Source organism: Hypanus sabinus, chromosome 12 (genome assembly GCF_030144855.1).
Source record: "Hypanus sabinus isolate sHypSab1 chromosome 12, sHypSab1.hap1, whole genome shotgun sequence".
Lineage (NCBI taxonomy): Eukaryota > Metazoa > Chordata > Chondrichthyes > Myliobatiformes > Dasyatidae > Hypanus > Hypanus sabinus.
In genome coordinates, this window is record NC_082717.1 from 79796286 (window position 1) to 79823074 (window position 26789).

The window sequence follows — 26789 nt, forward strand, 5'->3', positions numbered from 1 at the left end:
ACCCTCTGCCTTCTGCAGGCAAGCCAATTCTGAATCCACCTGGCCAAACTTCCCTGGATCCCATGCCTTCTGACTTTCTGAATAAGCCTACTATGTAGAAGCTTGCCAAATGCCTTAATAGAATCCATGTAGATGACATCCACTACACTATCCTCATCTATATGCCTGGTCACCTCCTCAAAGAACTCTATCAGGCTTGTTAGGCACGATCTGCTCTTCACAAAGCCATGCTGACTGTCCCTGATCAGACCATGATTCTCTAAATCCCCATAGATCCTATCTCTAAGAATCTTTTCCAACAGTTTCCCACCACAGACGTAAGGCTCACTGGTCTATAATTACCTGGACTATCCCTACTAAATTTTTTGAACAAGGGGACAACATTCGCCTCCCTCTAATCCTCCGGTACCATTCCCATGGACAACGAGGACATAAAGATCCTAGCCAGAGGCTCAGCAATCTCTTCCCTTTCCCTTGTGGAGCAGACTGGGGAATATTCCGTCAGGCCCCGGGGACTTACCTGTCTAATGTATTTTAACAACTCCAACACCTCCTCTCCCTTAATATCAACATGCTCCAGAGCATCAACCTCACTCATATTGTCCTCGCCATTATCAAGTTCCCTCTCAGTGGTGAATACTGAAGAGAAGTATTCATTGAGGACCTCGCTCCCTTCCACAGCCTCCAGGCACATCTTCCCACTTTTATCTCTAACCGGTCCTACCTTCACTCCTGTCATCCTTTTGTTCTTCACATAATTGAAGAATGCCTTGGGGTTTTCCTTTACCCTACTCGCCAAGGCTTTCTCATGCTCCCTTCTTGCTCTTCTCAGCCCCTTCTTAAGCTCCTTTCTTGCTACCCTATATTCCTCAATAGACCCATCTGATCCTTGCTTCCTAAACCTCATGTATGCTGCCTTCTTCCACCTGACTAGATTTTCCACCTCACTTGTCATCCATGGTTCCTTCACCCTACCATTCTTTATCTTCTTCACCAAGACATATTCATCCTTAACATCCTGCAAGAGATCCTTAAACATCGACCCCATGTCCATAGTACATTTCCCTGAAAAAACATCATCCCAGTTCACACCCGCAAGTTCTAGCCTTATAGCCTCATAATTTGCCGTTCCCCAATTAAAATTTTTCCTGTCCTCTCTGATTCTATCTTTTTCCATGATAATGCTAAAGGTCAGGGAGTGGTGGTCACTGTTCCCCAGATGCTCACCCACTGACAAATCTGTGACTTGACCCATTTTTAGCAGCCAGTTTGGCTCTCAGTAATGGTAATTAATGCACAACTCTCTCCATTTCTGTTCTGTCAGGGTTATTAGGCCAGGTTTTCACTTTAGTCTGTGATATAAGGTGGTAGAGAGACAACAAATCAAGGTTTTAAATGCTAAGTTGTATTACCTCTTTAAACATCAGAAGCAAAGCATAAGGGACTAGTAGTTATCCTGCTGAAATAACAAAGACTAGGCTGCTCACTATTTTAGATAAGTAGATTTCTCAATAAATATGTCAGTTGGTCTGTATATTAATTATTTAATGCAAAGTTAGATATAATTTATAACTTTCCTCTGAAACAGCTGGGCATGTTTTCACACCACAGTGACAACCTGTGGCTCCCTCTACTGGACTGAGGTTCATTCTTAGCCTGCAGTTAAAATTCAGATTACCTTACACAGAGGCTTTAGAAGCCAAACGCTCTTTGAGATCTTCCAAAAACTGCATATACCTCCAACCTAAATATATACAGCATTTCTCTTAAAAGAATTGGAATCTACTGAATAGCATTTCCAGATATTGTCTTAGCTGCTACCCAGAACTGACAATGGAAAGGGGAGGGCGGTAAAATGTCTTTACTTTCTCATTTTCGTTTCAGAGTGTGGGCAGCAGAGAGGAATGAAAGACAGTCTTGGTCATTGTTTAAGTGACCAGAAACAGCTCGAGGTTCACTCCATCTCTAGCTGGGATCCCCAGATGGGTAACCATGGGCACTAATATAAGGGTTAAAATATATAATCGTGGTTTTATTAACCCCTATTAATAGGAGTTAACCCAATAATTTATCAGGTAGATCTTCATTGCACCATTGAAATTATATTCCTCCCTAAGAAAGGTTACAATATTTTGATGTATACTCATCACATAAAGTATAATTGTAGAAAGAAACTTCTACTCTTGTACTCACATCCTCCTTAATAAAAACCAACAAGTTATTTGATTTACTAATCATCTGCTGTAGCTGTTTATTCATTTCAATAGAGTTTGCTACTGGGATATCTATGTCCCTTTGAATATGTTCCATTCTGGTTGTCTGTAGTCTACAGACTTAGACCTCCTAAATTTATTCAGAAGTTTATTGTTTCAAACTTTTCATCTTACTGCTGGAAAATAAGCTTGGTGGTAACACAGATGGCTGAAAATTACATCTTTTTTCCAATGTAAAATAATAAAACTTCTTTGGGTTGTTTGGAGACTAAAATTAGTATTGCTCCTCACAATAACTCTTAGACTTTCCCAGGTTTAGTGCATACTCCTTAAATCAGACTTAGAATATCCCAGGTGTTTGGCACCAGTCCTATAGGGTATTGAAATACTCCAAAAGCATTTTGGAAAGTGTACATACCTTTCAAGAAATAAGCAAAATCAAAAATATCTGCTCCCATTTTTTTTGTTAATAACTGCTTGCTGAAACACAATTCGCTGTCTTATTTTTGTTTCTATGTACAGTTGAAAAGAAATGCTTTAACAGCATTTTCTAAGTGTTCTTTGTGTGAAAGGCTTGTTAAGCAGCTGTTCTTTTTGGAGGCTTTATCTTTACAGCTGTGATATTCTTCATCACCCTTAAAAGACCTAACCACATCTAAATCAACTTGCATCTGCCCAGGCACTCTTTTCTACAAGTCCAAATTGACATACGAAACACACACTGAAGCTTTTAAAAAGATTACATTAGCACTTAGCAATGTCTAATCTTTCCTTTTGCGCTGGCATTATTGGTGTAAAGAGATTTTCTGGAACAAAACTAGTAATGCAGGGAATATTGAGCATTAATCTGTCTAATGCCCTCATTAACAAAGTCAAAGTCAACGTTTTATTGCCCAAACATATACCACATTGTGACTTACAGGATTTTGTGATGAAGTGTTCCAATATTTTAATCAGGATTACAATCCTCAATACACCTTAATTTGTAAATCTATGCTCCTAGATAAGTCTTTCGTGATTTGAAATTAAAGGTGTAGATCATACAGATGTAATTAGTATTTAATTTGAGTTGTGATTGCATAACTAAAGGACACAAGTACAAAATTAACCAGCCTCCAGTGAGGCAGGGGATTGAAAGATGTTTTCCATTTGTGATGTAATAGGAGCAGATGACATGCAAAAATCATTGGTGTTTCCCTGATTAGTTCCTTTTAGAAAGGAACTGCTTTCTTCAGAATTGACAATGGAACCAATAACTCTCAAAATTCCTGCCATGCATAATGAACATTTAACGATGTTAGCGCAGGTCCGTGAACTGCCAGCAGATGTCTACACACTCTCCAAAGTATCCTGCACTCAGAGTACCTAGATGGAACCCACTCCACAGCCTCTCAGTTTATTTATGTTTAAACTTTTCAAATGAAATACACTGCTTTGATCAAAGGAGATTCCTTCTAATTTAATGTTAAGATCAAGTGACGAGAGTGATACTTCTGCTATCACTCTCAGATGTTCTTAGATTATCATTGTCATCATCACTTTCTGGACTATTAATACACTGGGAAGAAAACATACCACAAAACAGACAGAAGAAGGCTTAAAACCGGAGACTCCTTATAAAGTTATCCATAGAAGTGGACAAATTACAATAGATTCTTAGCAATTTAATCAAATTCAGATTGCTTCTAAATAATTGTTAGTTAATTGTTATGGCAATGGGTTTCCTTTCATTTCCTTTAATCGGCACAAATTTAAGCTAGGGATAACCAGTAACATAGAAAATCTGAAATAAATTTGAGAAATCATATGTGAACTGCCAAAATTAAATAGAGCAAGAGACTGCATGGATATAGCTGTCACCTAATCATGACTATTCATTTATTTTCCCTTTTCTCAATATGCTTATTTTTAAATTCGGAACACAAATTGCAAGGCAAAGCTTTTTTAAAGCAATGAGAGCAGAGATTACACAAAGCTGGGCTTCAAAGTCATGAAGATTGTGGCAGAAAAGAAAGACAGTGAAACTGCAGTTTAGGTGCTACAGAAAAAAATCATTATCCTCTACTTCCATACTTCATTGTTTGTCTAATTTCTATGGTACTAACTGTATAATTTGAATCCATTTATTTTTCTGTGTTGCCATTCTTTGCTTCCCAATGCATTCTTCATTCTACTGCACAATGCAGATCTGTTGCTATGTTGTAAAGTGTGATGAACAATTGGTATCGTACACGACCAAATGGCACAGGGTTGCTTTTCAGAAAACGGGACTGACACAGTGCAAGATGAATGTGCCAATACTCGCGTTACACACAGGGAGAGCAGAGGTTAAAAGTGGTTAAGACAGTAAGTCAATGTGTCTTGAATGGTATAGTAATATGTCATGGAACAAAAGCCTTAAAGGTCAAATGCAGCCTATACCCTGCCTGTCTGCACCTGCCTTTATTACCCACTGCTCGAAAGCAGAAGGATTGCAGGCTCTAATAAACCTTCAAAAACAAACAGATCATTACAAGCTGTGTGAATGAAGTGACGCTCCACTCATGTTGCAGTTATGTCATCCTTGGCTGCAACCAAGCAAGATTTAACCTCTTTTTTAAAACTGCCTCGCAGTACCTAAGTCTGACTTCAATGACTGGTCAACAAAATAAAGCTTTCCTGAAGTCTTATCACACAAGTAAATATTTTGCATGTTGGGTACAAAAGATATTTGTGCACTTGTATTGCATTGGTGAGCTATTTCCTTTCCCATTGGTTTTCTTTACAGTCTCTATATCACAGGCTGCTGCATTTGGCAGAAGCAAAAAAGAACTTGCGTTTAAAATTGACGACTGGTCATTGAAGAGAAACTGTGGGGAGCGGGGTTGTGATGAGAGGACACAGAGCTGTGCGAGTTATAAAGATCATCAGAACATAGCTGAATGTTTTGTTCTGTAATGCACTTTCCACGTCATTTTCCGTAGTATTAGATACACCCTCAAAGCAGCACAGGCCAATGCATGAGAGGGTTTTCTCCCAAGGACAAAAACTAGTCTTTGAAAGAGAGGTGACAACTACTGAAGCAGGCTCTTCAGGGCTTTTATAGTCAGCTATTGCTTTACTACTATTTATTTATAACTGCACCTGCACAGTTTGCTTACAGCTAACAGTTCCTGCTGTTAACAGTTACTGTCCTATAGTACTAACTCAGTATGCCCACAGAAAAAGAATCTCAGGATTGTATGTGGTGACATGCATGTACTCTGATAATAAATTTTACTTTGAACTTTTTATCTGCTCAGGTATAAAGGCCCAAGGACTTACAGTTCTTTCCATACTCAACCCGACCTTAACCTTGCACCTCATGTTATCGTCCAGACCACTGATTAGGACACATGCACACATGTCTTCAACTTGCAGGATCCCCTTCCTGTCCAAATTTGAGCATTTTGCCCTCATGCAAAGCTCTGCTTATCACCCACTGGGTCCTCTATACCTTTTGTTCACATCTACTCACCACCCCACTCTATCTGGTTCCATTCATCACCTTTTCTTATCAGATTCCATAAACCACAGCCCTTTGTTGTCTCCACATTGTCTCCCAACCTCTGATGCTATCACCATTCTTCTCTCCCCCTCCTGATCTGCCCATCCAGCAAAACTTCTTCTGGTTTGCCATCTCCTGCCACACTCTTCTCTGTCAAGTCTTTTTAAAGGCTATCTCTGCTCCACATTCTCAGTCCTGATCCATCCACCACTCTATTGCCTCCTCCGCTGCTCAACTGTTTATAGACTTTCCTCTCTCCAGTTTCACCAGCTCTTCATCCCAAGACCTCCTGAGACTGAGTCACGTCTCCTCAGATTGCATTGTCCCTCTCTACCGCCTGGCTAAATACACCCAGCACAGCCACTGCCACATCCTGAGAATACCTGCATTACATCCCCACAAGAAGACAGAGTCTTCATTACCACACTTCAAACTGCTGTGCTGCCTGTGCCAAGCTCAAGGATACAAAATACTTTGCTTCCCAGTCTGACCTGCACCATTGATACCCATTTAGTATGAGGCAGGTATCCATGTTCCTGGAAGCCCCCCCAGCCCAAACCCCCTTCATTTTTTCTGTTTCTTTAGGAATACTAATCAGGAGTAAAAGAGTAGCACAAAAGACTGCTTGAGGAACTCAGTAGGTCAGATGCTGCCTGGCTTGCTGAATTCCTCCAGCAGTTTTGATTTATGCTTCAGACTACTGCATCTGCCTCTTGTTTCTCCATTAAATATTTATGCATAGGGCAAATGGTTTCCCAATTTCTGAAAGGATTTATCAGCCTAGATTTACAACCAGTAGCCACACACCATCACAACAAGCCTTCAAGACCTACACCTATGTCTTTCAAGTACTGCTAGCAGTGACTGATGCCACATCTCTATCTTTTTTATCCTCTCTTCTCAGTTCTGTCATGCTGCTCTCTCCTTATCTCATAGTTCACAATCCCAATTACCTTGCAACTACAGCATTTAGCAATCGGAAAGAATTTCTGGCTCAAGTGTCTCTCCAAAAGGAAACCGGTAATTTCTTGTCTCTGTAAGATTCATCTGACCCCATGAGTTCACAGTGCACATTTCATACTGGGGGCTTCTCACTGCGAGCCAACAATCAGTATCTCTGCTCCTGTGACACTGCCGGAGGCCAGACGTTGTCCCTGGAAAGTGGGAAAAGAAGTTGGTGACATAGTGACAGGAGGATGAACGTGTGGTATCAGAGCTGAAGAATGGAGGAGAGAGTTTTAGGACATGACTGATGCAGATGACTATGGGATGTCCTACCTCATGAATTATCGACACAGATTCTCAGTCAGTTTTAAAGGGGAATTGACGAAGCTCATAAAATAGAATAAAATATGGAAAATATATAGGACAGCAGTTACTTATAGCCTGAACAGGTGTATTAAATCATGTGGCTTCCCTTTATGTTATGAGCTTCTGTGGTTCTAAATTGTCCGTTCATCCACCCAAAACATGATCTTTAATTTTTTGGTCTCAAGACCCAGAGCACCAGATCACTGGGGCCAGAGTTCAATCAGAGTCACAGACATTAAACCCATAATGATTATGTAATTCTGAAATTCATTTCCACGGGAGCGTTACTCAAGGGCAGCTGTATGAGCTGCCATCATTCCAATTTGTCGATTGACTGCAATATGTGCTTGAGACAAGAAGTTGGCTACATATGGACAAGGACACAGTGCCATAGCTGGTAGAGCTGCTCCCAGCTCTAGTGGGCCAGGTTCAATCCTGACTTTGGGTGTTGTCCCTATCACACTCCAAAGATGTGCAGGTCCATTGGGTAATTGACTGTGGCAAAAGGCCTGTAGTGTTTAGGTAATTAGTAGAGATTTGTGAATTGTTGGGAGTGTGGAGAGAACAGACTTTAGTGAATATTAATCGAAATGAGATTACTCTGTTAGGAAATACATGGAACAATTGCAGTTAATGTTATTAATGTTCCTCATGAAATTATTGACAGACTCACAATAGAGGGAATGAGAATATTCATGAAATGGAATAAAAATAGAAAGGATATTAGACATGAAATAAACAGGAGTTAACTCTTTCTTATATTCTGAACAGATGATTTAAGCCATGTGACCTCCCTTCATTTCACAAGCTCCCATGGCTCTAAATTGTCCACCTATGCAGCCAAAGTTTGGCTTTTGACTTGCCAATATGACTGAGACAAGAAGCTGGTTGAACTTGGGTCACTAGAGTTGTGAGCAGCTCTATCAGCTATTACTGTGTCCCCATTCATATGCAATGAGTTAATAATATCAAGACCCAGAGCACTAGATCACTGGTGTCAGAGTTCAACTTTAGTCAAAGACATTAAATATACACGAGGAAATCTGCAGGTGCTGGAAATACAAACAACAACACACACAAAATGCTGGTAGAACACAGCAGGCTAGGCAGCATCTATAAGGAGAAGCGCTGTTGACGTTTCAGGCTGGGACCCTTCGTCAGGACTAACCGAAAGGAAAGATAGTAAGAGATTTGAAAGTAGTGGGGGAGGGGGAAATGTGAAATGATAGGAGAAGACCGAAGGGGGTGGGATGAAGCTAAGAGCTGGAAAGGTGATTGGCAAAGCATCCCTATAAATGATGCCTAGCCTGCTGTGTTCTACCAGCATTTTGTGTGTGTTGTTACATTAAATATATAATGGTTATGTAATTCTAAAATTCATTTCTGTGCGGGGTGTTACTGAGGGACAATAGATATTACCATTCCACCATTGTAAAGGTGATTGGATGAGTTCTCCCCAATATCTTTATCTATATTTTTCCTTCACCTGATCTTTCCTTCTTATTATGAAGCAGTGCCTCCCTCAAGGTTGAGAATGGATCGTATAACTCTGATTTGCTCTGACTCAGGCTCTGAGTTCACTGATGAGGCTAAGGTGGAAACTGTGGTGTCTTCTGTAGAGGAGGTGTGAGACGTCTGTTAAGGGGTGCATTGAGTAATCTGTGAGGCTGTCAATCAGCCAACATTGCTATGTCAGATTACTTGGTCTTGGTCAGATTCACAACAAACATCATCATGATTTTCTCTTCACACCAGTGGCTAGATTCGAAAATTACTTCAATGGTTTGAAAGTAATTTTGCATATTGTGAGGTATCATATTATGTCCATAAAAGTTCTCTTGTTGGATTGTAAAAAATATCCATCAAGTTTGTACAGTCTATGTTTTTAAAATATTTTCAAACTTTACATGTATTATTTGGAATACCATATATTTTTACTTCAGACAGGTGCATTTATAGAAATAGGGTATTTTTATGAAAAGCACCTTTCAAACAGTTATGAACTTGCTAGACATATATCAGTGCTTGCTTGAATTCCAATGCAGGTCCATCACTTACATACAGCCCGTCTGTAAGCAAGTCGTTTTGATCCCATTTTTATACTAGCGCAATCAGTAATGTCATTTCTTGTGTCGTGGCAGCTTGAATCCTCTTCACTGCAGCATTAATAAGGAGAATCATCTCCCATCTTCCAGACAGTTCAAAGGTTAACTTTATTTTATAAATGTTATTAGAGCTCTGCCCCATCGTATCTCATTTCAGGTATCGGGAGCCTGCTGTTGTTTGTGCAGCAATGCTTAAGATTATTCACAAGCCTGATCTGCCATTTGCCTCTGATGAAATCAGAATTAGAATGTCTGGTGTTTATTTTTAAAGCAACCAAGGAATGGAGTAATATTCCACTGTACATACAGGCTTCCCTTAATGGACAGATCTCCAGACAGGCTCTCCCATAGATTAGTGCAAGCTTTTCCTATCAAGAGGTCTTCCAACTCAAGCAGAGGATAATATTACTTATAAACAGTTAAAAAGCAATTACAGAGGTGTAATAGAGCTGCAGCCATCAGTCCTTCTGGTTATCAGCTTATTATTCCTTATTTTTAATAAATCTAGATTACATTCCTAACTTGCCATCACCACAACTTACAAACCTTATACTTCTATTGTAGCCTACTTATCATGAGGTCCTGTTGGAGATAAAAATTTCCTATTGATGGCCGTTAATAAAACTGGAAACACCCAGCTTCCTCACGCGAGATGTCCTCCTTTTTCAGAATCCCTTGTACCTTTCAGAATCTCTTATCTCTCAGTATCTCCACCTCCACTGCATTTGTTCTTGAGATGAGGCCTTTCACTCTAGAACATCTGTGGTATACCCACTTTATTCAGTATCCTTCCTTGATACCTCAGCACTATGCTGCTTGGCTGCTCCCTTCCATTTACTGATGGCACAATCTGACTAAACCAAGCAATGCTCATTGTCTTGTCGGCTTTGATCCTGGTCTGATCTTCCAACAACATATTGCCTTTATTGATAACTGAAACCACTTCCATTTGTTTTCACAGTATTCCCAACCCATGGACCTACCCCAGTCCCTGCACTGCTGGTGACCATATTCCCATCTTTATCGCTCCAGTATTAATTTTCAAGGTTCATTCATTACCAAAGAATGTATTATTTATACAAAATTGAGAACTGCATGCTCACAGGTAGCCACAAAGCAAGAAACCTGAAAGAGCCCAATTCAAGAAAAAAAGAATAAAAATAAAATTAAAAGACCAACATTCAAAGGGCAAGAGAAAGAAATAAAATAAGAATCATGCAAACAGTTGAGGCCAACAAAAACAGCATTTTGAACCAAAACTGTGTCCTCAAATCTGAACTCTCGAGCAGTCCAGAGTAGGCCCAAAGCCTCACTTATCAGTCCATAATAAGCATGGAGCAGAGCAGCTGGGGCAGTGTTCGTAGCCTCAGCACCTGGGAGATGACCATTGTGAAGAGCAAGTACAATCAGCACTCAACCTAACCGACACCCTGCCTTTTCAGACTATCAGCCAACCTGGGCTGGCGTTTAAATTGTCTAAACAGCATATTGTACCTTGCAACAGAGCCCAGCAAAAGGCTCCGGGCCTAGACCACCATGTCCAGCGACTTGCCCAAATTCCAGCGCCCAGCTCAAAGCCTCTGTAAAGCTCTTCAGTTCAGCCTGAGACCCGGAGCAATCCAATCTTGCACCTGGGCCAGTTGTACAGACATCGGAACTCCATCTGCAATGAATCTGTAACACACCATCTCAGCTCATTCTCCAAACTCACCTCGCCATCACTCGCCCCTTCACTGGCTGCGGCTATAATGTAACACAATTTACCACAGAGAAGATACTTTAGGTGAAATTTTTAGTCAGATTTCTTATCTTTTTGACTATCAGAAGCTGTCACACACGTTTGGTAGTGCCACTTTAACGAGAAGCAGCCCCATGTGTTGTCTTCATTAACCTTCTTCTTCCCCACCAAAAAAAAACAATTGATGCAAAAATACAATCACTCCATCTTTCAAAGTTCTTCTTCTTGCCACTACAAACCTCACAATCTCATTCTACATCACCAAATTAATCTTAAAATCCTCTGTACTTTGTTATTTCTCTTAGCCTATTAGATCCACCAATTGAATATTCTCCATTCTACATCCCAGCCTAAATCCTTTGCTTCCCTACCTCTCAGCCACTCATTGTTAGTAATTATATTCCACTACTACAGGGTAAATATTCAGCTATTATGCCTTTACACCCTAAATTTCACTTCAGTTTATACCTCCTCCTGCTTCTCTGTCTAATTTTTCCTTTAAAGTTCTGCTAAAGAATGGCTTCTATGATATGTGTTATGCCTTAATCCCTTTCAGAATGAAGTTTAAAGAATAAAGCAGTTCTCGCACTACTATGCACTTGTCTCTAATTGTGTGTTTGCACTAATGTCTTGTTTTACACGGTCTTTTTCTTGTATAATTTCTGTTCTGTATGTTGTCCAAATCTTGTCTGTGATGCTACTGCAAGCAAGTCTTTCATTGTGCTTGTATTGTGCACGTGACAATGAACTCTACTAAAGACTCAAGATGTTCAAAATGTGGAACGGCGGAGAGTAGGGACAAATTTAATAAACTTATCAGGCAGGGTGGGAAAGGTTACTTCAATTCATAGAGGGGTCAATAACTGGGGATATTGACTTAAGTTATGGGTGGATGAATTAGAGAGTGCAGAAGAAAAGGTAACTGGAATCCAGGGACTGTTGGGGATCACAAACTTTTTGCCTTGAAGGGAATTGGAGGCAGAAAACCCTCTGAATATTTAATAAGTACCCAGAGTTACAATAGCCTACAAGACTATGGGATGTGGGACTAGGCTGAAACATTTGTAGTTTGCCCAGATTGCTTGCAGCTTGCAACGGTCTGAATGACCTCTCTCTGCACACAATTGTTTGTTTTTAATGATTCGACAAAGTGAGGTCTGCTTTATATAAGCTACTGGACTTCACTCACTTCGAAAATTGCACACGTCGCTGGGCATTGAGCCTAAGGAGAAAACGTTGTATCTTGGAGAGAGTATAAAGGCAAATATGTAGAGCTACTTTCAATGTCTCCTTGGACATTGGCCACAGTGCAGCCAATGTGTTTACAGTGAGGTGGCTGACATCAGTTAATGGGCTATGCTCGAGGAACTGGAGGCACAAGCATTCCATTCACACCTAATATAAAAAGAGCACTGCTGGATTTATGGGGGAAGGCTACAGACTGGGAATATTGACATTGGATATAGACAGTTAAAAAAGGAATCTCATTGATATATTTAACATGCACTAGATAAACTGGATCCCAGTAAAATGCTGGATAGAAACCAAGTTCTTCAAGTCATTAGGTCAAACTTAGAGCAAAGAAGTATGAATAGACAGAAGGAAATGTAATGTGGAATAGATTACCTGGGAAGGTTTGGAATAGAAAAGTTTAAGTTCAGTAAGATGACAAAAAGTTAAAGTTTGTTACCACTAGGCCAGGCAAAATAGATAAAACTAATCTTTTATAGTCCTACACAGTGCCTTTTCCATTAGGGATTTAATTCTACAATATGAATAAATATAAATCTTCAGGTACTTGCTAAATCGATTTAAGGATGAGATGGGTAATTCCCAAAATAAACATGTTTCAAGCTATTCCGTTATGATACAACTGAATGGCTTGCTCAGTCACTTCAGTCTGCAGTTAAGAATTGAGAAAACTGATGGTGCTCCAGCAATAGTTGTGTATATGTTTAATAAATTGGAGAGTTATTAATAGGGCGAAAGGCTTGCACTCCTTGTTGATATTTTCATGGATAAGTAAGGTTTAAAATAAACTGAATTCTCTGAGTAACATCAGTAATCAGAGGCATTAACTTTATTGCTCTATCCATAAATGCTGCCTGACCTGCTGAGTTTAACCAAAGTTTTTCCAAAGATGAGGGGGCATAGTTTTAAGGTGCATGGAAGTAGGTACAAGGGGGATGTTAGGGGTAAGTTTTTCACACAGACGGTGGTGGGTGCATTGAATGCACTGCCAGCGAATGTGGTAGAGGTGGATACAATAGGGTTTTTTAAGAGACTCTTAGAGAGGTACATGGAGGTTAGAAAAATAGAGGGCTATGGGGTAGGGAAATTCTAGGCAGTTTCTAGAGTAGGTTACATGATCTGCACAACATTGTGGGCCAAAAGGCCGGTAATGAGCAGTAGATTTTCCATGTTCTATATTCTGTTTTCTACTTTTAATACCACGGCTACATCAAGTAATATTTCTTAGTATACTGTTCAAACACTAATTGATGATGTCCAAGGCGTTGAGCAGAACAATTAATGAAAATATTCATGCACTACACCAAATCAGTGTTTTCAGACCGATGAAGTGATCTGGCACTTTGTTATCTCCAAAAGGGTTCCATAAGGTTTTGAGTGAAGTGTGCGAATTCAAGGCCTAAAAGCCTGGAGGTGGGGTGAGAGCCCGTGATCAACTCCATTTCTCACCGATTAAAGATAAAGGAAGATTGAAAATCATTGAGTCGAGTGGGTATTCCATGCCGTCTGGCAGCCTCTTGCTTGCTGCTGCCAGAGCAGGGTGTCTTTGTGTGATCGTCTCTCTCCGTCTCGCTCGCTGCTTCTGGAGGAAGGATCCTGCATTTGGATGGTCTCTCCCTCTCCCTCCCCTGATGCTGTTGGAGGATGGTGCTGGAGTCCTGGGTTTTGGGCAAGGGTTACTTGATGCGCTTTGTGGACTGGACTTCAGTTTACATTATGATGTGATTTTGGTCTCTGGTTGCTCCTGTTTTGGGTGATTTTGATCAGGGCAGCCTACAGATAATGAATGACACTGTGCGAGATTGAACTAAACTAAGATGAACTGAATATGCCTGGACTCTTTGCATTTTGCATTTTATATTCTGTGTATTTTCTCTTTTTTTGACGTTTGTGCTACTTGATTTTTGCGCATGGAGGAGGGGTGGTGGAAGGGGTTCCATAACTTTCTTATTTCATAGCGGTCTGTGGGAGGACAAATCTCAGGGTAATAGACAATAGACAATAAGCAATAGGTGCAGAAGTAGACCATTCGGCCCTTTGACCAAATTCATTCTCAGAAATGACCTTCGGCCATTCTGAGCTCATGGCTGATCATCTACTATCAATACCCGGTTCCTGCCTTGTCCCCATATCCCTTGATTCCCCTATCCATAAGATACCTATCTAGCTCCTTCTTGAAAGCATCCAGAGAATTGGCCTCCACTGCCTTCTGAGGCAGTGCATTCCAGACCCCCACAACTCTCTGGGAGAAGAAGTTTTTCCTTAACTCTGTCCTAAATGACCTACCCTTTATTCTCAAACCATGCCCTCTGGTACTGGACTCTCCCAGCATCTGGAACATATTTCCTGCCTCTACCTTGTCCAATCCCTTAATAATCTTATATGTTGCAATCAGATCCCCTCTCAACCTCCTTAATTCCAGCGTGTACAAGCCCAGTCTCTCTAACTTCTCTGCGTAAGACAGTCCAGACATCCCAGGAATTAACCTTGTGAATCTACGCTGCACTTCCTCTACAGCCAGGATGTCCTTCCTTAACCCTGGAGACCAAAACTGTACACAATACTCCAGGTGTGGTCTCACCAGGGCTCTGTACAAATGCAAAAGGATTTCCTTGCTCATGTATTCAATTCCCTTTGTAATAAAAGCCAACATTCTATTAGCCTTCTTCACTGCCTGCTGCACTTGCTCATTCACCTTCAGTGACTGATGAACAAGGACTCCTAGATCTCTTTGTATTTCTCCCTTACCTAACTCTACACCGTTCAGATAATAATCTACCTTCCTGTTCTTAATCCCGAAGTGGATAACATCACACTTATTCACATTAAGCATTATCTGCCAAGTATCTGCCCACTCACTCAGCCTATCCAAGTCACACTGAATTCTCCTAACATCCTCATCACATGTCACACTGCCACCCAGCTTAGTATCATCAGCAAACTTGCTGATGTTGTTCTCAATGCCTTCATCTAAATCGTTGATGTAAATCGTAAACAGCTGTGGTCCCAAAACCGAGCCCTGTGGCACCCCACTAGTCACCACCTGCCATTCCGAGAAACACCCATTCACTGTTACCCTTTGCTTTCTATCTGCCAACCAGTTTTCTATCCATGTCAATATCTTCCCCCCAATGCCATGAGCTCTGATTTTACCCACCAATCTCCTATGTGGGACCTTACGGTATGGACCTTATACTAAACATAGAAATATAGAAAACCTACAGCACAATACAGGTCCTTCGGCCCACTAAGTTGTGCTGAACATGTCCCTACCTTAGAAATTACTCAGGCTAATCATAGCCCTCTATTTTTCAAAGCTCTATGTACCTATCTAAAAGTCCCTTAAAAGAGCCTATCATATCCACCTCCACCACCGTTGCCAGCAGCCCATTCTACGCACTCACCACTCCCTGTGTAAAAAACTTAACCCTGACATCTCCTCTGTACCTACTCCCAAGCACCTTAAACCTGTGCCTTCTTGTGGCAGCCATTTCAGCCCTGGGAAAAAGCCTCTGACTATCCACACAATCAATGCCTCTCATCGTCTTATACACCTCTGTCAGGTCACCTCTCATCCTCCATCACTCCGAGGAGAAAAGGCTGAGTTCACTCAACCTGTTTTCATAAGGCATGCTCCCCAATCCAGGCAACATCCTTGTAAATCTCCTCTGCACCTTTTCTATGGTTTCCTCATCCTTCCTGTAGTGAGGTGACCAGAACTGAGCACAGTACTCCAAGTGGGGTCTGACCAGGGTCCTATATAGCTACAACATTACCTCTCGGCTCCTAAATTCAATTCCACAATTGATGAAGGGCAATACACCATACGCCTTCTTAACCACAGAGTCAACCTGCACAGCTGCTTTGAGTGTCCTATGGACTCAGACCCCAAGATCCCTCTGATCCTCCACACTGCCAAGAGTCTTACCAATAATACTAGATTCTGCCATTGTATTTGACCCACCAGAATGAACCACTTCATACTTATGGATAGTCAGAGGCTTTTTCCCAGGGCTGAAATGGCTGCCACAAGCGGGCACAGGTATAAGGTGCTTGGGAGTAGGTACAGAGGAGAGGTCAGCAGTAAGTTTTTTACACAGAGAGTGGTGAGTGTGTGGAATGGGCTGCTGGCAAAGGTGGTGGAGGCGGATATGATAGGGTCTTTTAAGAGACTTTTGTATAGGTACATGGAGCTTAGAAAAATAGTGGGCTATGGAAAACCCTAGTAATTTTAAGGCAGGGACATGTTCGGCACAACTTTGTGGGCCGAACGGCCTCTATTGTGCTGTTGGTTTTCTATGTTATCTGGGTTGAACTCCATCTGCCACGTCTCAGCCCACTTTTGCATCCTATCAATATCCCGTTGCAACCTCCACACTATCCACAACACCCCCAACCTTTGTGTCATCAGCAAACTTGCTAACCCATCCCTCCACTTCCTCACCCAGGTCATTTATAAAAATCACGAAGAGTAAGGGTCCAAGTACATATCCTTGAGGCACTTCACTGGTGACCGACCTCCATGCAGAATATGACCTGTTTCCAACAACTCTTTGCCTTCCGTGGGCAAGCCAGTTCTGGATCCACAAAGCAATTTCCCCTTGGATCCCATGCCACCTTACTTTCTCAATAAGCCTTCCATAGGGTACCTTATCAAATGCCTTGCTGAAATCCATATACACTACGTCTACTGCTCTTCCTTCATCAATGTGTTTAGTCACATCCTCAAGAAATTCAATCTGGCTCATAAGACATGACCTGCCCTTGACAAAGCCATGCTGACTATTTCTAATCATATTATACCTCTTCAAATGTTCATAAATCCTGACTCTCAGGATCTTCTCCATCAACTTACCAACCACTGAAGTAAGACTCACTGGTCTATAATTTCCTGAGCTATCTCTACTCCCTTTCTTGAATAAGGGAACAACATCCGCAACCCTCCAATCCTTTGGGACTGTAGCCTGTGGTACATCTCATCTGGTCCCGGCGACTTATCCAACTTGATGCTTTCCAAAGGCTCCAGGTCATTCTCTTTCTTAATATCTACATGCTCAGGCTTTTCAATCTGCTGCAAGTCATCACTACAATCAGTAAGACCCTTTTCCATAGTGAATACTGAAGTAATGTATTCATTAAGTACCTCAGCCATTTACTCCGGTTCCATCCGCACTGTCCCACTGTCACACCTGATAGGTGCTATTCTTTTATGTCCTAACCTCTTGCTCTTCACATACTTGTACAATGCCTTGGGGTTTTCCTTAATCCTGCCCACCAAGGCCTTCTCATGGCCCCTTCTGGCTCTCCTAATTTCCTTCTTAAGCTCCTTTCTGTTGGACTTATAACCTTCTAGATCTCTATCACTACCTTGCTCTCTGAAACTTTTGTAAGCTTTTCTTTTCTTCTTGACTAGATTTACTGCAGCCTTTGTAAACCACAGTTCCTGTACCCTACCATAACTTCCCTGTCTCATTGGAATGTACCTAAGCAGAACTCCACACAAATATCTGCTGAACTTTTGCCACATTTCTTCCATACCTTTCCCTGAGAATATCTGTTCATAATTTAATCTTCCAAGTTCCTGCCTGATTGCCTCATAATATGACAGATGAGATACAAAGTTGAGAAATGTATGGTTGTACATTTTGGAAGAAGAAACAATCAGGCAGATTATTATTTAGATGGGCAGAAAATTCAAAAATTGGAAGTGCAAAGGACTTGGGGTCCTAGTGCAGGATACCCTAAAGGTTAACCACCAGGTTGGATCGGCAAAGCAAATGCTATGTTGGCATTCATTTCAAGAGGAATAGTGTATAAGAGTAAGGAGGTGTTGATGAGGCTCTATGGGGCACTGGTGAGACCCTATTTGGAATACTGTGTGCAGTTTTGGGCCCCCTATCTTAGAAAGGATGTTCTGATGTTGGAGAGAGTTCAGAGAAGATTCACGAGGATGATTCCTGGAATGCAGGGACTAACATATGAGGAGCATTTGTCAGCTCTTGGATTGTATTCATTAGAGTATAGAAGAATGAGAGGGGATCTCATAGAGACATTTCGAATGTTGAAAGGGTTGGACAGAGCAAATGTGGAAAGGCTGTTTCCCTTGGTGGGTGAGTCCAGGATAAGAGGTCACAGTCTTAGAATTAGAAGGTACCCATTTAAAACAGAGATGAGGAGAAATTTTTTTAGCCAGAGGGTCGTGGATTTATGAAATTTGTTGCCACATACAGCTGTGAAGGCCCAATCATTGAAGGTTTTTAAGGAGGAGATTGGCAGGTATCTGATTGGTCAGGGTATCAAGGGATATGGGAAAAAAGTCGGAAATTGGAACTAGATGGGAGAATAGTTTAGCTCATGGTGGAGTGGCGGAGCAGACTCGATGGGCCAAATGGCCTACTTCTGCTCCTTTGTCTTGTGGTCTTGTGATCTTGTGAATTCCCCTTACTCCGATTAAACACTTTTCCAACTTGTCTGTTCCTATCTCTCTCCAATGTTATGGTAAAGGAGAGAGAATTATGATCACTATCTCCAAAATGCTCTCCCACTGAGAGACCTGACACCTGACCAGGTTCATTTCCCAATGCCAAATGAAGTACAGTCTCTCCTCTTGTAGGCTTATCTACATATTGTGTCAAGAAACCTTCCTGAACACACCTAACAAACTCAACCCCATCTAAACCCCTTGCTCTACAGAGATGCCAATTGATATTTGGGAAATTAAAATCTCCCACCATGACAACTCTGTTATTATGGCACCTTTCGAGGATCCATTTCCCTATCTGCTCCTCAATATCCCTGTTACTATTTGGCGGCCTATAGAAAACACCCAGTAAAGTTATTGACCCCTTCCTGTTCCTAACTTCCACCCACAGAGACTCTGTAGACAATCTCTCCATGGCGTCCACCTTTTCTGCAGCCGTGACACTATCTCTGATCAACAGTGCCACGCTCCCACCTCTTTTGCCTCCCTCCCTGTCCTTTCTGAAACATCTAATACCCGGCACTTGAAGTAACCAATCCTGTCCCTGAGCCATCCAAGTCTCTGTAATGGCCACCACATCATATCTCCAAGTACTGATCCACGCTCTAAGCTCATCCACTTATGTACTGCATACATACTGTGATAGTAAATGTACTTTGAATCATTGATAATTATTTTGAACATTTTCTTTATTAGGCCTGAAGTTTCCTACTTCCAGTATCATTTCCTTTTTTGAGTAATATTTTTATATTTGCTATTTACCGATTTAGTGAATCCTCCCCCAAATAAATCTATGGAAAATTAAAAACAACACATTATTGATCACTTCTTTTATAACTCACTGTGTACCTACTAGAGCTTTGGGGCTGACATATTTCAAGTTCATAGAAACATAGGAACATTGAAAACCTATGGCACAATACAGGCCCTTCAGCCCACAAAGCTGTGCTGAACATGTCCTTACCCATAGCCCTCCATTTTTCTAAGCTCCATGTACCTATCCAGGAGCCTCTTAAAAGACCTTATCGCATCCACCTCCACCACTGCTGCCAGCAGCCCATTCCACTCACTCACCACTCTCTGCGTAAAAACCTTACCCCTGACATCTCCTCTGTACCTACTTTCAAGCACCTTAAAACTATGCCCTCTCGTGCTGGCCATTTCAGACCTGGGAAAAAGCCTCTGACTATCCACACGATCAATGCCTCTCATTATCTTGTACACATTACCCTTTAAGAACGAACTATGACAGCGTACTGCTCTGAATGGTACTTTGTACAACTTCCCTAGAGTTGGCTGGCAGTTATTCTGAATTTCTCTCCCCACCTTTGACAGCCAGGTTTATCAATATGTCGAAGAGGTTATGTGTGTCCTCCATAGAGAAGCTGGATAAGAGGATATCTATTCGTTTCATTTGTCATCTCCTTAATTTCCCCAGAATCATCTCCTAAAGGACCAACGTTTATTTTGTTGACTATTTTTTATGTATTTAAAGAAACTCTTACCTGCCTTTACATTTCAAGTTATCTTTGAAGCAAACTTTAATTTCCTTTTTATTGATTATTTTGTCACTCATTGTTGTTCTTTTAATATTCTATCCAATTTTCTGAGCTGCAACTAACTGCACAATTTATATGCTTTTCATTAATTTTGATGCCATCTTTAACTTTTGAGACCAACCACAGATGTCGGGAGCTTCCAATGGACTTTTCTATTTTCATTCGATGATTCTCTTCTACGCCTTTCTTAAATGAATTCCATCTCATCTCAATCATCTTTTAAAAGTTTTTCAGTTCACTTTGTATTATGTTATTTTCTTGAGTTCCAGTGTTAAAGCTGTAGCAAAGTGACGTTTAGAAGAATTCACACATCAGAAAATACTGAGCATAGTCTCTCTGTTTTGACAAATAACAAGCTTAAACCAATGTTCAATGTACAAGTTCTCAATAAGACTTTGTTTAAAAAAATGGAAGTACACTTGTGATTTTAAACACAAGAGATTCTGCAGATGCCGGAAATCTGGAGCAACACACAAAGACAGGCAGCATCTATGGAAGAGAGGAAACAGTCTATGTTTTGGGCTGAGACCCTTCATCAGGGCTGGAAAGGAAGGGGAAAGAAGCCAGAGTGAGAAGGTGGGGGGGGGGGGGGGGAAGGTGAAGGAGTACAAGCTGGCAGGTGATACATGGGACCAGGTGAGGCGGAAGGTGGATAGATGAGAGAGGAGGGTAAAAGCATGAAGCTAGGAGGTGATAGATGAGAGAGGTAAAGGGCTGAAGATGAAGGAGTCTGATAGGAGAGAAGAGTGGACCATGGGAGAATGGAAAGGAGAGGGCCACTAAGGGAAGTGAGGAGAAGAGAAGGGGAAAGGGGGGAAGAAATGACTAGAAGTTTAGAGAAATGGACCTTTATGGCTTCAGGTGAAAGCTTTTATTTCCAAGTTTTTAACAATATGACTGTACAGAATGTTGGTTCTATTTCTACTAAACCTGTGCTACTAGTTTATATGAATCGAGTTTAAACTGATTGGTTTTAATACTGTGAAACCTTGGACCTTTCTGTATTATTGAAAGTAACATTACAATGCACCTCATCCCTATCAAACTCTATCCTATATGGTACAGCCATAGGTGAACAATGTTTAAACAGTGCGTGTTTCTTTTTAAACAGATTTGCATGAATCTCAAGGACAGGAAGATAAGGTTTTCTTTTGCTGTGTACATTCATCTGTGGGCCTTCTGGTGCAGTAGGTCATTTAACGGACAGCCTGGAATCCTGTGACTGACATTTTAAGTGCAGGGTAGGTGCACAGTGAATATCTTTATTGGGACTTCCAATCACAGTTTGGTATGTAAAGATAGATGCAACAGCTGTATAGCCTGTTACTTCGACAATTGAAAGCCACAGTATGTGCTGCACATGAATCTGCTTTAACCACAGAAACCACACAGGCATCTGTGTAATGATTGTCTTACACAGATCATTACGATAAATTTTACATTTGAAAGAGTTGTAGAGAACTGAATAGAGAAACGACGCAAACAAGTACCTAAGAGCCGCACTGGAGTTAAATGATAAAATCATCTATTATCAGAACATATAACAAACTATTTTCTGGTAATTTGGTAAATAGTATCAAACACAACTAAACTATCAAAAATAATCAGTGTGAGAAATAAAATGTACCAGAATTATTAACAAGAGACAATCTGCAGATGCTGGTACTCCAAGCAACATAGACAGAAAATGCTGGAGGAGCTCAGCAGACCAGGCAGAATCTAAGGAAAGAAGAATAGTCGATGCTTTGGGCTGAGACCTCTCGGCAGGACCGGAGATTAGATGGAGTCTCCGAGGCTCCAAGAGCTGGGGGTGGGCTGGTGAATTCATACAAGGGACAAAGTTTAATGTTACGTGATTTATTCTTTCTGTGTATGATGTGACAGTGTAGAAATTTGCCTTTGTTCACTTACACAACTTGTGGATGTATATATTCTCTGTGGCCACTTTATTACACATGTACTCCTGCTCATTAATGCAAATACCTGATCAGCCATTCATATGACAGCACTCAATGCATAAAGCATGCAGACATGGTCAAGAGGTTCATTTGCTGGTCAGACCAAATATCAGAATGAGAAAGAAATGTGATCTAAGTAACTTTGACTATGGAATGATTGTTGATTCCAGAAAGGGTGGTTTGAGTATCTCAGAAATTGCTGATCTCCTGGGATTTTTGTGCATAACATTCCCTAGAGTTTACACAGAATGGTGTGAAAAATGAACAAAAAAATCCAGCCAGCACGCAGCAGTTCTGTGAGTGAAAATGCCTTGTTAATGAGAGAAGTCCGAGGAGACTGGTCAGGTTCAGGCTGACAGGAAGGCGACAGTAAATCACATAACCACACGCTACAAATGCGGTGTCAGAAGAGCGTCTCTGAAAGTACAACATGTTGAATCTTGAAGTGGATGGGCTACAGCAGCAGATCACACCAGGTTCCACTCTCGTACCTAATAATGTGGCCAGCTGAATTGCAATTGGCAGGGGACTCCAGTGCTAAATCCTGATAATAGATAATTCATACTAATTTCTAGTTGCTTTTATAATCAAGAGCATTCTAATTTCAGAGCCCTGATTGAACATCCAGACTGGGACTTAGGTGAAGTGTGGGAAAAGTATTATTCTGTGTGAGGCCTTGACTATCAGAAGGATGCAACATCAAAGATTGTCTTCCCTCTCAGGATGGTATGCTTCCATGCCACAGTCTGAAAGAAAAGCTGAGACCCCTACAGTGACTGAGCTAATGTTTATCTCTGAACCAACGTAAGTAAATTTGTCTAACCGTGTTACGTTGCTGTTTCCAGGACCATGTGTACTAATTGGTTGCCGTGTTTCAAGCTTTAAGACAGTGACTCCGTTTGAAAAGTAATTTATTGGCTGTAAATTGGTTTTTGGTGGAGGCTGGGTGTAATCCTAAGGTCACAACAGGTACCACAGAAATTAAAGTTGTTGTTTCTCATTCAATAAAAGAGGTTTTACTCTGACATTTGAATGCTGCAGTTGTTAAATAGCAAAATCAGTTTGGGGAATCTCTACACTCACTGCAATTTCATAGAATTTGGAAAGAATGCATGGGGCAACAGATATTTCACCAACTGAACAACACTACCCCACCATATACAACCCCAGCCCCTCTCCCCCACCTGCACAACTTTCTCCACCTGCTCTCGGGATTTTCCAATTGCTGCCCTCCAATGCAGAGAAAGACTACAAGAATCCTAACCACAGCTTTTGTTTGGCATCTTGTGGAAGGAGCAGGTCAAAGCAAAAGGAAAGTGCTCTGTGATACAAATTGCAAATATATGAAGCATTCACATTATTTTCCTTGAAGCCAACACCACGGTGCTACATGAAGAGAAAGCAGGAGGTGATAGGGGTATTGAAGAGACAAAGATTTTGGTGCACGGTGAGATCTTGAAGAACGCAAATGATGTCTCATATCTCAGGAGCCACCTCAGAGAAGGCACACGTTGATGATAAGATTCACCATTGCCACCAATGCTCAAATACAGCCATTGACCAATTGAGAAAAAGGGCATTTGCAGTAGTGATCATTGACCTACTTTATGCTTCTGAGGCTTGGACTACCTAGAATTGGCACCTCAAAGCAATGGAAAGATAGAGCACTCCCAAAACTGCTGGACATACAGGTCTTGATGATAGGTAGAGAAGCAAATCATCCTCAGGAACGAAGATGGTTAGAAAACGTTTAGAGCAGGTGTTCCCAACCTGGGGTCCACGGATCCCTTGCTTAATAGTCCATGGCGTAAAAAAAGGTTGGGAACCCCTGGTTTAGAGAGACATGTTTCAAACTCCTGAAAACAGAATTAGCTTGAATGGAAAACTTGGTCAGCATAGACAAGTTGGGTTGAAGGACCTACTTCCATGCTGAATGACTCTGACTGCAATTCTGTGACTCATTACTAAAGGAGTGCCTCTGTAGCAGAAAGAAAACAAGATATCTGGAATGCATTTCAGAATTGTAAGATCAAGGTATACGTCAGGGAGCACAATCAGTTCCTTCTCACTGGTTCAGGTAAATGCCATCGAGCAGTGCAGTTCTGGAATCAATCTGATCAACAAACTACTCAGTTCAGCTGAGATCCATTAAATGAACTCAAAACTCCCCAAACCACTGGCCATACAAGCCTTGGTGGTAGATGGGAAATCTCTATCAATCTATGTTCAGGTGCGAATCTGGGGCTGATTAACATGGTACATGTAATATAAAAAGGCAGAATAAATACATAAATGCAAGAGATTCTGAAGATGCTGGGAATCCAGAGCAGCACACACAAAATGCTGGAGGAACTCAGCAGGTCAGACAGCATATCAGGAGGGAATAAACAGCCAACATTTCAGAGTGAGACTTCTCGTCTAGGACCTGGCGAAGCACCCGGGGTTCTATGGAAGAGAATAAATGACAAGTCCATAAATGCTGCATGTCTTACCAAGTTTTTCTAGCATTTTGTTTGTTGTTTAAAATCCTGCTGTGACCTGATTCCTTGTGTCTGAGCATCGCTCAATCTGCTCAGTAGATCACAAAGTACCAGCCTGTCACATCAGGTATCTACTCTATCCATGGGAAACTCTACAGTTTTCATAATGGGCACATTAACCAACTAGAATTTAAAAAGTTATCCTGAACTCGTAAAGATTTATTTTAATTTCAAAAATAAACCTTTTCACAATAAAATAAACAATAAATACAATATTAAAAACTTTTAGTTTCTTAGTGTTATTTGGTTTTTACATTCAGTAATGTTAACACTTTTTTTTAAAAAAAAACAGCACTATTGCCACTCACAGAGGCTGCTGTAATGCACCTTTTCGAAGTTTCCCTAAGAAGACACACTGACTCATATTTTCCAAATGATAAGGAAGTAGTAAGAGGGGCAAACGTAAAGGAATAACTAATTCTATCGTCACACAGTTACAAGAATCACCATCCACCTCAGCGTAATTGCATTTACAGAACAAATTATTTACCCTAGCTAAACCTTTCCACTGTATGCAGCTGTGAGAATGCTCTGCACACACGGATTATGCTGACATGCATACTAAACTACGATTGAATAGGCTTGCCAACTACTTTCGAAGGTTTAACTTCCAGATGTCTGCTTCCTGCACCGGGGCAGGCAGACTTGTTAAAAGGCAGGCCGGATAAAATTGCCATGTTTAGCTGTAGAATGTCAACACTAAAATGGCAACAGGCTCAGTGATAGTCAACAGAAAGTTCCATTGGTATGGGTCCTCATACAGATGATACAAGACTAAATAACATCTTGGCAAAGTTGCTTTCTGTTTGTGGAATCCACTGCTGCTCAACTTGAGTTTCAGTTCAAAGCTAGGAGTGGTTGAGATCTGTTAGTAGACAAAATCTCCACTGAAAATGCTGCTCTCAAAGTACTCTGCATTCCTCCTGGCCTGGCTCTTGCAGAGTCCTCACATTCCTCACCACTATCTGTAAGGAGTTCGTATGTTTTTCCTGTGACTTTGTGGGCTTTCTTCAGGTGCTTCGATTTCCTCCCATATCACAAGGATGTATGGATTAGGGTTAGTAGTCTGTGAGCAAGCAACGTTGGTGCTGGAAACATGACAACAGTTTGCCCCCAGCAAATCCTCGGACCGCTTTGGTCGTTGTCACAAAAGATACATTTCACTGAATGTTTTGATGCACATGTAATAAATAAAGCTACTCTTTAGTCTTACTTCCACCAGCACTGGGGAATGTTCTTTCTGCTTCTTTGGTCCTTAGCTAGAACCATAGAAACAGGCCCTTCAGCCCATCATGCTATGTCTGATTATCAACACCCACACTATTCTTAGTGATTCATAAGCCTCTGTACTTTGGTCATCTAGATTTGTTTTAATTGATGTGAGAGTCTCTGCCTCCCTCACCCCTCAAGCAGTCGATTTGAAATTCTAACCAGTCTGTGGTGAAGAAGTTCTTCCTTCTAATCATCCTGCTCCTCATCTCAGGGGCCCTGATTTCAGATACGCCAGCTATGAGGGCAGCTTTCTTACCATCTAGAGACACAAGAGACTGCAGAGGTTGGAGTCCAGAGCAACAAATAAGATGGTGGCAGAAGTCGGTGATCAGGCAGCACCTGTGGAGGGATGTTGTAGGTCAAAGTTTCAGGTCAAGACCCTGGAGTCTGGAGCTGGCTTTCTTTTGATCTACATTATCTACGTCTCTCCACCAGCCTCTCCTCTTTATGAAATGTGCTTAACTGAACTCCAGCCACATTTTGAGCAATTGTCTTAATCTCTTTCCTCTGATTTAGATGCATTCATTGAAGGGATCAAATGAAGCTGCTATCATCTTCAGAAGGATGGTGGCACTGCTCACCTGCCCACGTGTGGCACTTGCTCAGCTTGTGAGATACCAGTTTGCTTTTGGCAGTTACAGACATTCTGTCCAATATTAACCAGAAATGTGGAGAGGAGGTCAAAGACGCTGAGTATTACTGTTACCTGCATGAAGGTAAAGAAAGAAAAGAAATAGCAAATGAGACTTAAGAGATTCTGCAGATGCTGGAGGAACTCAGCAAGTCAGTCAGCATCTAAATGGAAAAGAGCTGTTGACATTTCAGGATGAGGAGG